This window comes from Phocoena phocoena, chromosome 6, assembly GCF_963924675.1.
Source record: "Phocoena phocoena chromosome 6, mPhoPho1.1, whole genome shotgun sequence".
NCBI classification, from domain to species: Eukaryota; Metazoa; Chordata; class Mammalia; order Artiodactyla; family Phocoenidae; genus Phocoena; species Phocoena phocoena.
The window spans coordinates 10293192-10309315 of record NC_089224.1 but is presented as its reverse complement, the minus strand read 5'-3'; the positions used below and the strand labels follow the sequence as shown (position 1 = coordinate 10309315).

Below are 16124 nucleotides of genomic sequence, written 5' to 3'. Positions count from 1 at the left end.
AAAATGTTGTATTCCTTTAGCTCATAACCAACCAGTCAATTATCATTAACATAAATATGTTTGCTTTTCAATTTCTATTTAATTTCTGCTCTGAGTTTTATTGTTCTATTTCAAGTTTTATCTGTTATACTTTTTAAATTTCTGCAGTTAGATGTGTAGCTGATTAAAATATGCATTCAGGTTACAGACAGCCCTGTAAGTGATGCTCTGGATATACTTTACAAGTTTACATTGTGTTTTCAATTTACCCATTTCTAAATACAATGAAATTTCTATTGTGATTTCTACTTTGAGCTACAAAAGAACTGTGTGTTGTGTGTGTGTGTGTTTGGTTTAACTTCCAAATATAAAGGTGGAAATGGTTATCTTTTGGTTACTGATTTCTAATTTTCTTGTGGGCAGGGAACAGATTTTATAATACTTTTTTGATATTTATTGAAACTTGCTTTGTAAGTCTGTACACTGTGAATAGCTGATTTTTACAAATGATCCAGTGTGCATGAAAATTGGAAATATATAATCTAATTGTATACAGAGCAGGTTAAGTTTATTATCTTATCTAAATCTCCTATATCCTTATCTACTTTGAGTCTTAGGAGAGAAGAAACTGGCAATTTCTTTTTGTAATTCTGTCATTTTGCTTTATACACCTTGAGGCTATATTGCTAGGTACATAATGGTTAGGATTAATACTAGTGCAAGGTTTACGATTATGTAATGCTCTTTGTCTTAAAATCTATTTCTAGATTTATTTCTAAATAATATAGCTATACCAATTTTTCCTTCAGTCAACAGTCTTCTTTTTTTTTTTTTTGCGGTACGCGGGCCTCTCACTGTTGTGGCCTCTCCCGTTGCGGAGCACAGGCTCCGGACGCGCAGGCTCAGCGGCCATGGCTCACGGGCCTAGCCGCTCCGCGGCACGTGGGATCTTCCCGGACCGGGGCATGAACCCGTGTCCCCTGCATCGGCAGGCGGACTCTCAACCACTGCGCCACCAGGGAAGCCCAGTCTTCTGTTTTTTTAAATGAAATTTTACACATATACACACACAGTTAAAAATGAATCACCAATTTGAGAGGCAACTACTTTTGACTCTTACCGATATTTCTTCTAGTTACCTCTGTATTTCTCAATAATATTGTTATCCTGTTATTTCTTGAGTTCTTGAATTTTAGTTGTTGTTGATTTTTTTCTACTATGGAAGCTATTTATAAATAGATGAAACTTTGCTATGGTCCGTAACCAAGATATGTACAAAAGGATTCCCTATCACATTTGAAGCAATGCACGTGAAGGCAACTGCCAAATTCCTTGGACTGGATAAAAGAAATTTAAAAGGAAAGAGAAGTTTTTTTTTTTTTTTTTCCGGTACGCGGGCCTCTCACTGTTGTGGCCTCTCCTGTTGCAGAGCACAGGCTCCGGACGCACAGGCTCAGCGGCCATGACTCACGGGCCCAGCCGCTCCGCGGCATGTGGGATCTTCCCGGACAGGGGCACGAACCTGTGTCCCCTGAACCTGTGTCCCCTGCATTGGCAGGCGGACTCTCAACCACTGCGCCACCAGGGAAGCCCAGAAAGAGAAGTTTGTGTTACAGATTCATGTACTGATCAACACCATCATTAAAGCAACTTGTCATGGTTCAATTCTCAGTGTTGCTTTTTCCCTCAGTGCTATGTAAATAAAAGATATGTCCTAACAATAGTACTGTAGAGTCAATTAATTATTTTAATTATTTTTCAGTTAATGATTATTTACTATCATTTTAACCAATTTATTTGTTCACCAATCCTTCTTGTATCCCATTTCTTGGGTTCAATTCCCTTTTTCCTGAAATACATCCTTTAGTCTACTTCCTTTAAATGGTGTTCAAAATGTAAACTCTTAGTCCTTATTAGTCTGGAAATTTCTTAATTTTGAATTTACTCCTCAACAGTGATGGTGGTGGAATTATAGGGTAGCAAGTTACCTTAGAACGGTAAAAATACTAATCCAACTGTCTTCTGGCATCTATCATAGCTGATGAGAAATCTGCTGCCAGTCTAACTGGTAATCCGTTATAGGTTGCTATTAAAATCTATTTCCCATTGATGTTTTGATCTTTCATTAAGATGTACATTGGCATGATTTTCTTTTTTGGGGGGGGGATTATACTTTTAACATATAAAGACTCATCTTTGACAACTGTGAAAAACACTGTCAGTCATTATCATCTTGAATATGATTTCTCCTCCATTCTTCCTAGTTTCTACTAGTGGAATGCCTATTAAATACTCATTGTAATGTTTCATTTTACTCTGTCTCTAACTAAATTATCCTTTCATATTTTGCTTTTATAGCCCTGTACAGTGCATTCTGGATACTTTCCTCAGCTCTATCTTAATTTGCTAATTCTTTCTTATTGGTGTCAAGTCTGCTATTTAACTCAACTTTTCAATGACTGCTTTTCATTTCTAGTTCTCTTTAAAAAATAGCATCTTGCTCTTTTCATAGGTTTGATATCTTCATATATATCTTTGATCATTTTAACGTTTTAATTTTAGAATCTCCATCAGATTGTACAATTGTCTGAAGTTCTTGGGAGTCTTGTTATGTTTGCTGATTCTAACTCATGGTGGATTTCATTACTGTTGTTTTAAAATTCTGGATGGTGAGCCCATCTTTGGTGGGGCTACATCTGTGGGAATTCTATGTAGAACAGGTTGAGGCAGGTCCCCAAGAAGTATCTTGAGATCAATCTTTAAGTTGATTTCTCAGCTTGAATATTCGTACTTATAGGGGAGCATACAAATCAGACTTTCACACTCTCAAAGCACCAGCACAAGCTCCTTGCACAGACAATCTTCCTTACTGACCTCTTAAGCAAGCAAATGGTATTTTTCTAATACTCCTTTCATACGTAGCTCTTGGGGGTTTCTGGTTACTGATTTTGAAATGTGTTTCTGAATATTACAATGATTACTAAGAATACTCATATTATGACCTCAGATTTCAGCAAATCTAACACTTAAAAAGCTGTTATGAACACAAAATGACAACCAGCCAATCCAGCCTCACAGAAATCTTCAAAAGCAGTATGAATTACTGTAAACTTCAGGAAAAAAACCCACCACAACCAGAAAACACAAAACAACAACACAAGAATTTGGCAAATCAACTATATTTCATAAAAAAAATAAAAAATAAAGAATTTGGCAAGTTAGTACATTTGGTAAATTTGGCAATTTCATCATATGGCAAATTTAATTTTAGTGAATTGCCTTTGAGAAATATTTAAGTCTGTCTTTTGCAGAAAGAACCATGGACTAAAACATCATATATGTTCTTCTCTTTCCTAGTCTTATTTAAAATAATTATAATATACATAGTTATTATGATATGGTATTTATTAAATGTCAGGCACTCTGCAAGAACTTTACATTTAATTCCTTTAATCTTCCTAGGAATGCTATGAGGTAGGAACTATATTCCCATTTTACAGAGGAAAAAAATGAAGCACAGAAATTATGAGGTCCCAAAGCTGTAAAGGCTGTGCCAGGACTTGAACCCAGGCGAATGAGATCCAGAGAGAGTACACTTCACCACCACAGCATGCTATGCTACAGAGAGAAAGGAATTGTCAGAGACTAAGAAAAATTTGCAGAGATGATGTGCTCTAAAAGGCCATACTTTGAGTTGATAAGAATATAGACTGAATTTATAAGCTAGTGAACAAAGAAAATTAGTTAGCTGGCTAATATAAGGTAAAGCAAAGATTAAATTATTAAATATGTCTGCAATCCATCATAAGCAGTAATTTTCTTTTGTTGAGTTTTCCCTTCCATTCAAAAAAAGAAACAAACAAACAAAAAGGTGATAAGATTCTCTCACTCTAAAGCAGTTTTACTGCTGAAACTACCTTTAAATATCTGTAATGTAACCTATAACCTTTAGGTTGAGTTAATGCCGAAAGCTGTTTAATCTTGTTCAGGAGAATTGTACACACCATAAAGGAACTTTTTTACAGGTAAGAGTGTTAATGAAGTAAGTTGTAAATGACATCACATTTTTATCCTATTTTTCTCCTTTTTCTATTTAATCAACACATATATTCACTGTGGAGACCTATGAGCAGAGAAAAGAGGTTCAGTTTTCTTTTCTCTCTGGCAGTGGAATAGACTTTGGTTCTTTCTGATTCAAATATAACATTAAAAAGATATGTCTAGCAAATTGATTTTTATGTAATGCTTTTGCTTCCTGGCACAACATTAGAAAACCTATCAGCATAATTCACACATAAATGAATACAGGGGAAAACAAATCTTAAAAGATTCCAAAAATGTATTTAAAAAACTCAACATCAATTCAAAGGCAAAAACTCTTACCAAACTATAAATAGAAAAATATTTCTTTAATCTGATAAAGGGTTCTAACCAAATCCTACATCATAGTTGATGATGTAGCATAAGAAACAGTTCCCTCAACGTCAAGAACAAAAGGATACCCACTATGACTGCTTAAATTTAATACTATACTGGAAATGATATATAATGCAATAAGACAAGAAAAATAAAGGATAAAATGATTAGAAGTGGAGAAATAAAATGTCACTGTCCACAGATGATATTATTAGAAGACATTCTGAAGGAAACCTATTACAACTAATAGGAGAGTTCATCAAGATTGCTAGATAGAAAAAAATCAATGTACAAAAATTGAGTTCTTACATGCCAGCCATGAATGATCAGTAAAAGTAATAAGAATTAAAATGAGAATACCATTCATATGGCAAAAAAATTAAATGTATCATAAAATAAAAGAGAAGTATAAAATCACATAAAAACTTTTAAAAACCTATAAAACTCTCCTTAAAAATAATGTTAATTGGAAAGGAAAATAAACTCTTGTTAAAAATAGAAATAAATAGGTAAGAGAGATTAAGAGGTTCAAACTTCCAGATGCAAAATTAATGAGTCATGGGTTTGAAATATACAGTGTGGAGAATATAATCAATAATTATATAAAAAAAATAAAAATAAAAAATAAAAAAATAAATAAAAAATAAAAAAACAAAAAAATAATTATATAATATCTTTGTATGGAGACAGATGGTACTAGACTTATCATGGTGATCATTTTGAAATATATAGAAATACTGAATCACTATGTTGTGTAATGGGAGCTAATAGTTATACATCAATTATACTTCAAAAAAACACAAACAAACAAACTCATAGAAAAAGAGATCAAATCTGTGGTTACCAGAGGTGGGGGTGGGGGGAGGAGGAATTGGATGAAGGTGGTCAAAAGGTACAAATTTCCAGTTATAAGATAGGTAAGTACTAGGAATATAATGTATAACATGATAAATATAATTAACACTGCTCTATGTTATATATGAAAGCTGATAAGAGAGTAAATCCTAAGAGTTCTCATCACAAGGAAAAAAAAATTTTTCTATGTCTTTAGTTTTATACCTATATGAAATGATCAATGTTCACTAAATTTACTGTGGTCATCATCTTGTGATATATGTAAGCTAAATCATTATGCTGTACGCCTTAAACTGATACAGTGCTGTATGTTAATTATATCTCATTAAAACTGGAAGAAAAAAAGGTAAAAAACAAAGGGAAACTTAGCTGAAAAAAAAGACTCTGAGATAAATAAAAGGTGAGAGAATTCATTGCCAACAGACTGTGTTACAAAAATGTTAAGGAAGTTCTTTAGAAAGAAGGAATATTATAATAGAATCTATAAAAAAAGTGAAGAACCCTGAAAGTGGTGAAAATAAAAGAAAATATAAAAAGCTACTTTTCTTTTAAAAATTGTTTAAAAACATATTTAACTGTCTAAAGGAAAAATGGTAACACATTGTGGAATTTATAACATGTATAAAAATAAAATGTGTGAGCACCACAGCACAAAGAATGGGAGGGAGGACTTGGAAGTACACCGTTGTAAGGTTCTTACGTTATACGTGAAGTGAGCCAATTCCTTAAAATAAATCTCTCTACTAAAAAAAAAGAAAAAAATCAGCTCTCACTACTCTACTTTTTATGGAAATTAAGAATCATATGAGGGCTTCCCTGGTGGTGCAGTGGTTGAGAATCTGCCTGCCAATGCAGGGAACACGGGTTCGAGCCCTGGTCTGGGAAGATTCCACATGCCACGGAGCAACTAGGCCCCTGAGCCACAACTACTGAGCCTGCGCATCTGGAGCTTGTGCTCTGCAACAAGAGGGGCCGCGACAGTGAGAGGCCCGTGCACCGCGATGAAGAGCGGCCACCGCTTGCCGCAACTAGAGAAAGCCCATGCACAGAAATGAAGACCCAACACAGCCAAAAATAAATAAATAAATAAAATTTTAAAAAAATCATATGAAAGAGTCAAGGGCTATGATTAGCTAAAAAATATTAAAGAACAATGATTAGAGAAGATTTAAGTTTTCTGGTATTACAACTTACTATAATGTAATTAACAGTAGGATGTTGCACTAAGATAGGTAATGGACCAACGGAAAAGGAATAAACAGTCCAGAAAAGAGGCACATACATGTCTAGGACATATGATAAAAGTACCATTGTCAACATATGGTGCTGGGAAAGTTTGTAACCCATTTGGAAAAAATTATTTCACACCACACAAAAAAATTAATTCCAGATGCCTTAAATACTTAAGATATGAAGACAAAAACTTTACAACTTGTAGTGAAAAATAAAACAAAAAGAGGAAAATATCACTCTGGGATAGTGGAGAATTTCTTAAGAGACAAGAAGCACAAACTGTAAGACAAAGATTCATATATTTGACTATGGTACTTTGAAAATCTTCAAAAGACACCATTAACAGAGTGAAAACACAAGCCAGAGATTGAGAGAAGATATTTCCATTATGTGTTATTAAAAAAAGCACTGGGAACCTATTCAGTATAAAGAGCTCGTACAAATCAACAACAATAAAAAGATTTTAAAACTCAACAGAAATGGACTTCCCTGGCGGTCCAGCGGTTAAGACTCTGCGCTTCCACTGCAGGGGGCATGGGTTGGATCCCTGGTTGGGGAAGTTCGGCATGCTGCACAGTGCAGCCAAAAAGAAATAAACCAAAAACCAAAAAAACCCAACAGAATGGGAAAAAAAGAGTGGTCAAAAAATAAAGATATAAAGAACTCAGTACCATTAGAATCAAGGACATGCAAAATAAAACAATAATTGATAGGCTAAATAAGACAATTTAAAGGCTAAAATTAGACTAATAATACAATGTATTGGAAATATGTAGTCAAAATGTAGTATAAATTGGTACAATCATTCTGGAGGATAATTTGGCAATACCTAATAATACTGAATATACACACACCTTAACCTATACTAAACTAATAAAAGCACATATGGGTATGATACACATCAACTTGAAGAAAGTAGTAACCTCTGGAGAGGGAGGAAAAGTAAAGGTTGGGGATCTTAGCTTTAGATACAACTTATGTCAAAAGCGGGGAGGGGAGGAAGGAGATCTGATCTAAAAAAAAAAAAAAGGTAAACTTAACATCTATTTAATGTTAGTAATGAGGCCAAGAGTGTCTTTTCTGTATGGTTATCAGACACCTCTCCGCAGACATCAGAATTATGTAACTATACCTTTCCTACTATTGTCAAAATTTGTAGTGCTCTTTTCCTTATGACAAAAGTCTCATGGTACAAAAATAAAATCTAAGAGATCTTAATGGATATTTTAGTATTAGTATAGCATTTGCTAGGTATACTTGTTAATTTTCAAGGAACTACTAATGATAATAGTGCATGATTTTCATTTTGATACTATATTTGTCCTGATGCAAAGTGAACAACACTTACAACTACTGACATGGCAATGGAAATGAAATAAAGTGAGACTGCTACCTCATGATTCAACAAGATTGCCTTGGAGGAAGGAAACAAAAATAACTCCCAGATTTTGTCTAAATTTTTGAGATTACGTTAGTAACTTTAATAAACTCCTTGATGCTTTATAGTCTTATGCAGTTTGGCAAAACACTTCTCTAACAAGATTCAGCAAAGCTTTTTAATTTTATGAGAAGATTTTCAAATGATATTGATAATTATCTAATTACCAGAAACGTTATATTAATGATAGTTATAAAACATACATATTCATAAAAGTACACATCAAAGCTGACACTTGAAAGGGAATTCTAAAAATAAAAGTAGACCCTTGCTTAGAAAGGAGTAGGAATTGAAAATACCATTGTATGAATTACCTTCACTAACAATAAGAATTATTGACAAATATTTTCTATACAATATTTAATTAGCTCTTACCCCAAAACTGAGTGAAGTAAATACTATCGATACCAATCCAGTTGTCAAGGCCCAAGGTCACCCAGTTAATAACAAACTGATTTTGCACTCAAACGAGTACAAATTCCAAATACTTTCTCTTAAATCATTCCACTAATATGTTAGAAAGAAGAAAAACTGTAACAGTGTATTATACTAAGAGCAACAGATTTGATATGGATAGGATAGTTGGCTAGAAAAAAAAATCCAAGAATCTTAGCAATAAAAGTGACTATAGTTTTTTCTACTCATTTTTCTAACTTCTCCCTCAATATTGTTTCCCTGTTGAACCACTACCTAACCCGTTAGGTTACTTCTAAGACAGACAGCTTGGAACAGACCAGGAAGGGACAGCATTCAATTAGTTAATTAAGACTGCCGACAGTCATTTCCATATCCCTGAGAAGTTGTACGCTAGTATATTTTAACATTTAAAAAATGTGGCATTTCCTAATGATAGTCATTTAAAAAACAACAACAACAATTTGACTTGTTAAGGTGGGGGAAGTGAATTGACTTTTTTTAAAATTAATTAATTTATTTTTGGCTGCGTTGGGTCTTCAATGCTGTGCACGGGTTTTCTCTAGTTGAGCGGGGGCTACTCTTCCTTGTGGTGCTTGGGCTTCTCATTGCCGTGGCTTCTCTTGTTGAGGAGCACGGGCTCTAGAGCACAGGCTTCAGTAGTTGTGGCACACGGGCTTGGCTGCTCCGTGGCATGTGGGATCTTCCCGGATCAGGGCTCGAACCCGTGTCCCCTGCATTGACAGGCAGATTTGTAACCAGTGTGCTGCCTGGGAAGTCCCTAACTTTTCTTAAAAAAAAATATTAATTAATTAATTCATTCATTTATTTATTTGGCTGCGCTGGGTCTTAGTTGCGGCATGTGGGATCTTCATTGCGGTGTGCGGGATCTTTAGTTGTGGCATATGGGAATCTTCCAGTTGCGGCATGCAGGCTCTTAGTTGTGGCATGTGGGATCCCTGGCCAGGGATTGAACCTGGGCCCCCTTCACTGGGAGCACAGAATCTTAACCACTGGACCACCAGGGAAGTCCCATGATAAAGTCATGATGAAGTTTTCTTTTTTTAATAGTTTTAGTTAGATTTTAGTTAGATCTTCTGAACATACTTAAAATTTCCTCAATAACTGAATCAAGTATCAGCTTTTAATTTAAAGTTTAATTAATTAAAATAAAATAGAATTTTAAATTCTATTGTTTAATAGTCACATGCAACTGATGGATACTGTATAGGATAGGGCAATTCTAGGAAAAGAGAGGGAAAGTTAGGCAAAGATTTCCTAGATTAAGGAACAAGAACATGAAAAGAAAACCTATAAATTGAACTTAATAAAAATTTAAAACTTCTTCAAAAGACACCCTTAAAACGAAAGGTAACTCAGAGATCGGGAGAAAATATTTACAACACACGTATCTGATAAAGAACTTGAAAACAGAAAATTAAAAAGAATTCTTACAACTCCAGCCAAAGTAATAAACAAATAAATTGGGCTTCCCTTGTGGCGCAGCGGTTAAGAATCCGCCCGCCAATACAGGGGACATGGTTCGAGCCCTGGTCCGGGAAGATCCCACATACCGCGGAGCAACTAAGCCCGTGCGCCACAACTACTGGGCCTGTGTTCTAGAGCCCGTGAGCCACAACTACTGAGCCCGCATGCCACAACTACTGAAGCCCGAGTGCCTAGAGCCTGTGCTCCGCAACGAGAAGCCACTGCAATGAGAAGCAACCGTATCGCAACAAAGAGTAGCCCCCGCTCGCCACAACTAGAAAAAGCCTGCGTGCAGCAACAAAGACCCAACACAGCCAAAAATAAATAAATAAATTTATTTTAAAAAAACACAAATGAATTCAATGTTAATACAGGAAGGTAGTTCCCTGACCCTTGATTTCAGATTTTTGTGTTTATCAGAAGAGCCTCATTCTTCCTCATTGACTGATTTTATGGTACATAAATGTAACGATTTTTAACTTAGAAAATAAATTCACATTAATAAAGTATCATTTTTATCTGTTTTATAAAAAAAGAATTCTTACAACTCAACAACAGCATAAACAATGCAATAAAAACGGGTAAAATATGTGAGGAGGCATTCGCTGAAGAAGACATAAGGATGGCAAATGAAGAGATGCTAAACATGAGTCCTTAGAGAAATACCAATTAAAACTACAGTGAGGTACCACTACACTCTTAGAAGAAGGGTCAAAACTAAAGACTGATGAGTGCTGGCAAGGATGTAGAGCAACTGGAAATCTCGAACACTACCAGTATAATGCTTTTGAGAGTCATCCTTGTTGTTGCATATGTCAATAGCCCACTCTTTTTTTTATTGCTAAGAAGTATTCCATTGTATGGATGTACCACAGATGTTTATTGATAACATCCACAAGCTGATGGATATGTGGGTTGTTGTTTTCAGTTTTTGACAACTATGAATAAAGCTGCCATAAATATTCACATACAGATTTTTGTAGAGCCATACAATTTCATTTCCCTTGGGTAAAAATTTAAGAGTGGAATTGCTAGGCTATATATGTTTAACCTTTTAAGAAACTACCAAACTGTTTTCCAAAGTGAAAATTTATTTTTAGCTTAAATAAACCAGAGTCAGATCTTACTGCTGAGCTGTACACCATAGTATCCAACATCTCCTTTAACCTAGTCATAAAGCATTAGTTCTAACTCTGCCTCTAAATTAGTGTTAATCCAAACGAATCCCTAAATTCTTTGGGCCTCAAATGTTTCCATCTGGAGACTTGACTAGATTCTTTCTCTTTCTCTCTTTCTTTCTCTCTGTCTCCCACTCCCTCCCTCCCTCTCTCTCTCCTTCCTTCCTTTCCTTTCCCTTCCTTCCTTTCTCTTTCTTTCCCTCTCTCTTTCTCTTTCTTTCCTTCCTCCCACCTTCCTCCCTCCCTCCCTTTCACCGCACCATGGGGTATGCGGGATCTTAGTTCCCCAACCAGGGATAGAACCTGTTACCCCTGCAGTGGAAGCGTGGATTCTTAACCACTGGACCGCCAGGGAAGTCCCGACTAGATTATTTCTAAGCTCTCTTTTAACACAAAAATATTGTCTCTCATTATTCTATCATTTCACTGGGTCAACCAAAACCCTTTGGTCTTTTATATAACCAGTCAAGAAATATCTATGCCACTGTGTTCTTTTACAACTAGCTCTATGCAAATAAGAAATTACATGATTTATAAGATGGAAGGAATTCTAAGATAATCTAGTCCAAATACCTCTTTTAAAAATGAGGAACCAAAAAAAAAAAAAATGAGGAACCAAGCTCTTCCAAGGCTTGTGAACTTTCCTCTGCACCTACACACCCGAGTGAGTATACACATTTACAGCCATCGATAACTATAGCTTGCTAGAAGACATGCCATGCCCTAACAGGGTGTATAAGAAGATTTTTAGTGTGGCAGGAAAGGGGAAAGCACACTCTGTAGAGAATCCCTGCCTGATACCACAGCATCCTGAGTTAAACCGGCTTCCACTGAGCCAAACCTGCCTAATTTGGAACTATTACCCCTGCTAAGAATTTTGGGCCAGGTCCTCCAACACTCAGAAATTTCTATAAATACATTTCAATTTTGTTTGGTAATCTTTCACTTTCTTCCACTTTGTCTCTTGATTTTATCTTGCAGGAGAGCTGTTAAAGGTGCCAATCGCACTCACTGTCACACTGACTACACAGCTGGATAAAATAGAGGGATAATTTTCCACTTGAGCAGCAAATCTCTAGCATGCATGGTAAACACAGAGAAGCCACCTTCTGGTTGGAGCGTGGCTAAACATCACCCACAGCTGGGTAACTGACACTTATGGCTGCTCCCTCTTGCTTATCCTGTCCTCTGACTTGGCTTTCCATGAAAATGAGTAAAGAAGGAGAGAGTTGTCATAAAAAGCAACACACCCCCCCTGCCCCCAATAGAAGCTCACGAAGGGTGGGAGTGTTGACAGTAAATATTAAGGGTGAGGGAGGGAAAATAGGGGTTGGCTTGGGAACAAACATTGTTGGCTGTCTCTCTACACTGAGAGAAAATGCTCTCTCTGCACACTAGCACAGGATAAAGAAACTGATCATGAGGATGTGGGGAAATGGAAACTCTCATTTACCTCTGCTGAGTGAAAAGGAAAGAGTATCTGAAGAGCAATACTGAATCAAAATTTAAAATGTGCATATATAGCAATTTTACTTAAGGAATTGACACTAAGCAAACACCCAGATGGGCGCAAAAAAATGTAAATAAAAATACGTTGCCTTTAGTATTGTGTGGGATAGTAGGGAATGGAAACCAAAATGTTCAATAGCAGAATAAATCCATACAACGTAATACTATAAAAAGATTCAAAATGAGCTCATGAACATTCAAAATGGAAAGGCTTGTAACAGAAAGTTGTCTCATTATCTGTATTCCCCTTTGCCCTTTCACAGGAGAACCCCAAATCTCAGCTGGAATTATGGCCACCTGGAATAGAGATTTCCCAGTCTCTCTTGCAACTAACTGTAGTCATGTAACTTCATGTAAATTCTGGCCAAAAACAATATATTGAAGTCTATGTGTGCAACTCTGAGAAATAATCAAAGGGAAGGGGCATGCCTTTCCCTGTCCCTTCCTCCTTCCTGCTGTCTAGAAAAGGGATCTGATGGCCTGAGCTGGTCAACTCACATTGGATCACAAACAGTAAGGCATATATTGAAGATGGTGGGGCAGCAAGCTAGCAGGAGACCCTGGGTCTCTAATGGTCACAGACCTGGACTCTTTACCCCTGGACTTCCTTTGTAAGAGAGAAACAAACATCTAAACTGTTAAGCCATGGTTACTTCAGGCTTCTTATCACTCAGAGCTGAATCTGATCCTAACAGATTTATAGCCTAGGAGCGACTAAAGGATATCAGTGTGTGCATCCATCATAGGAGATTATATACCAAAATGTTACACAGTGATTACTCTAGGTGGTGAGATTACAGGTGATTTTTGTTTTCTTCTTTATATCTTTCCATTATATTCAGAAAAAAATTTATGAGTATGTATTGGTTCTATAATAGAGCTATTTTTATTTTGAGAAAAGCATTCTAAAACTTCAAGTGAATTAAAGAAACAAGTTTTCTTTTATTTAGTCCCTTTGAAGAACTCTGACAGTTTAGTTGGATGGATTTCTTTATAAAAGAAACCATGTTGTCTCAGCTGACATCTCCCATTGAATGGCAGCAGCTTGCCTAGCCCAGAAATAGGTTTTGCCAGGCTGAATATCTCAGGGCCCCCTCAAGAACACTCCAAGGAGATGGTAATCCCACAGTCACTTTGCCAGTCCTCCACCAGGTTGCTATGTACAGCTGGGTCACACAGTTTAACCAACAAGGCAACAATTTCATCCTTCAAAACTTTCAGGTCAACGAAGTGTTGAGTTATAGAAGCCAGACACGAAAGAGAACACACTCAGATGCATAACTAGATAAAAATTCATCAAACTGCACGCACACTTGAAATTTATGTTAGTTTTACTATCTGAAAATGTTATTTAAAAAAATACCCTGAGGACAGCATCACACTTTCTGGTGATTTCTCTCTACTCAACCTCTTGATGTGACCAAGAATATTCTACGCATTTAGCAGGTCTGCAGGAATGGGGCTCCCCAACTCTTTATCAGTAAAGGTGAACGTCAAGGAATCAATGAGGGTGTCTGTTCTCTCCTTTTTCCTATCTGGGCACTCTTCTTACATGGCGCCCAACAACTGGTCCCACTGATTCTCTGGATCCCTTTCACTTTTTGATGTATTTATTAATTCTGTTACTGTTTATGAGGTCCTTGTAAGGTGCTCAGAAAAATCTTGTCCTAAGTAGGTAATTCTGACTTTGATTTACTTTGATGCATTTGCTAAGCTCCCTAATGCTTCTTGTTTTGATTATATTTCACTTTTAAAAATATTTTCTGTAACTGCAATGAATCATACTTTTTCATTTCACATTCCAAAGTTTTTAAGTGTGTAAAATAGAGTTCTTCTAACTCCTTTGTCCTAGGTTTCAGAAGGGATGAATTTAAAGGCTCTAGGTGTTAAAAAATTCTTAAACTTCCCTGAAACTTTTTCTTAAAAAAAAATCCTTATTTTGTTACTTCTCAAACCGCTAAGTCTTATATTCCAAGTCCACCACTGTGGCTTCAATCTACCTTTCTAACTTTCGTTCCTAGTACACTCAGCAAGGTCCCAACTGCAGTGAGCTAGAGCTCCAATCACACGTACTAACCTTTCGGATGTTAAGAACACACATATAATAAAAATGTTGATATTCTAAAGTAATGAATTAGGAGAATGTGAGAAGACAGAAATGTGTCTGTTTTTGTACACACTGCTACAGAGCAAAAAACATACAAAGTGCATATGCACGTTATGGGAAAACTGAACACCTCACTTCCAAATCTTTTTAAAAACCACTCTATTGAGGTGTGACTGACATGTGAAAAGATGTATGTATTTAATATAAATAAGTTGCTGAGTTTGGGGATAAGTATACATCCATGAAACCATCACCACCATCAAGTTTATAAACGTATCTATCACCTCTCAAAGTTTCCTCTCACTCCTACTATTATTATTACTATTTTGTGGGGTGGGAGTGGTAGGGAAGAGGGTAGGAACTACCTGGGATAAGACCATCACGTTCCTCCTCCGATGTATTTGTCAGCCAAGGTACTTTCCAGGGCCAGCTCAAATTTTACTTCTCTAGGAAACTTTGATTCTCTGGGTGGAATTCATCTTTCATAATCCTGATCTTACTATTGCCTTTATCACAGTCTGTCACTAAAACCACATACACTCACTCACATACATCAATAGTATACACAGCACACTTATCTATGGTTTGTTGAATAGTGAGTTACTGAGAGGTAAGGTCTATGTCTTACTCATCTTTAGTTTGCTCCACAGCACCGAGGTTTTGTAGGCATTTAATAACATTCATTGGCTATACAATTAGAGCCAAACGATGGATTTGTGATACGGCTTCTCTTATCTGTTAGTTTTAACTATCACACAGTTGTTCATCAACAGTTTCTTCCTATTGGATCTATGCAGCTTGACTCAAATACAGTTTAAAATAAATAAGCCACTGCCTAGGGCTCTGAATCCCTTTTTGTTTCTACAGATTTTTTTGGTGTGGTAATTATGTTTATTTTAACAGACAATTTGTTTACATTTCTTGCCTTTATCAGGCCTGTCTCTTAAGTACAAAAAGAGAAACTATTTCTGGCTGTTCTGTTTTCCAAGGAAACCTTGCAATTTTCTTTTAAGGTCATAGAAGTCTTTTACTTCTACAAGTCTGCTACGTACCACCTAAGACTTTAAGTTATAAAAACCATTGTTTTCTCAAAAGTCTGGAAATGGCTTGCAAGATATAATTAACTGCCTAGAACAAACAATACAACACAAATAGATCTTCCTCTTAGAAAATAACTTACTGTTGGGCTATGTGAAAGAATCTCACTTTTTTTAGTGACTAGAAAATTTTGGAGCAAGAAAGCAGTTGTAGTATGTAAATTAAAATACACAAAAATTTCAAGCCAGAAGTCAATGTAACAGTGCCATGTTGAGTTCAAGCATCATGTCCACTCACATCAGAAATAGAACACAGATGTCTACGACCACCATTGCTGTTCCAAAACATTCTGGAAGTATAAGCCAATGTAATTATACCACAGGAAAAAAAAATGAGGTTAAAAAAATTATCTGCAAAGTTATACACCTAAAAACCTAAGAGAATTAAATGGAAAGATTACTAAATATTA

The 16124-nt window shown here is 36.0% G+C and overlaps 1 protein-coding gene across 1 annotated transcript in view; it reads right to left on the bottom strand.

The window, feature by feature from the left end:
* Positions 1–16124, bottom strand: part of INTS9 (integrator complex subunit 9) — a 109892-nt gene that overhangs the window by 83122 nt on the left and 10646 nt on the right. The window lies entirely within an intron of this gene.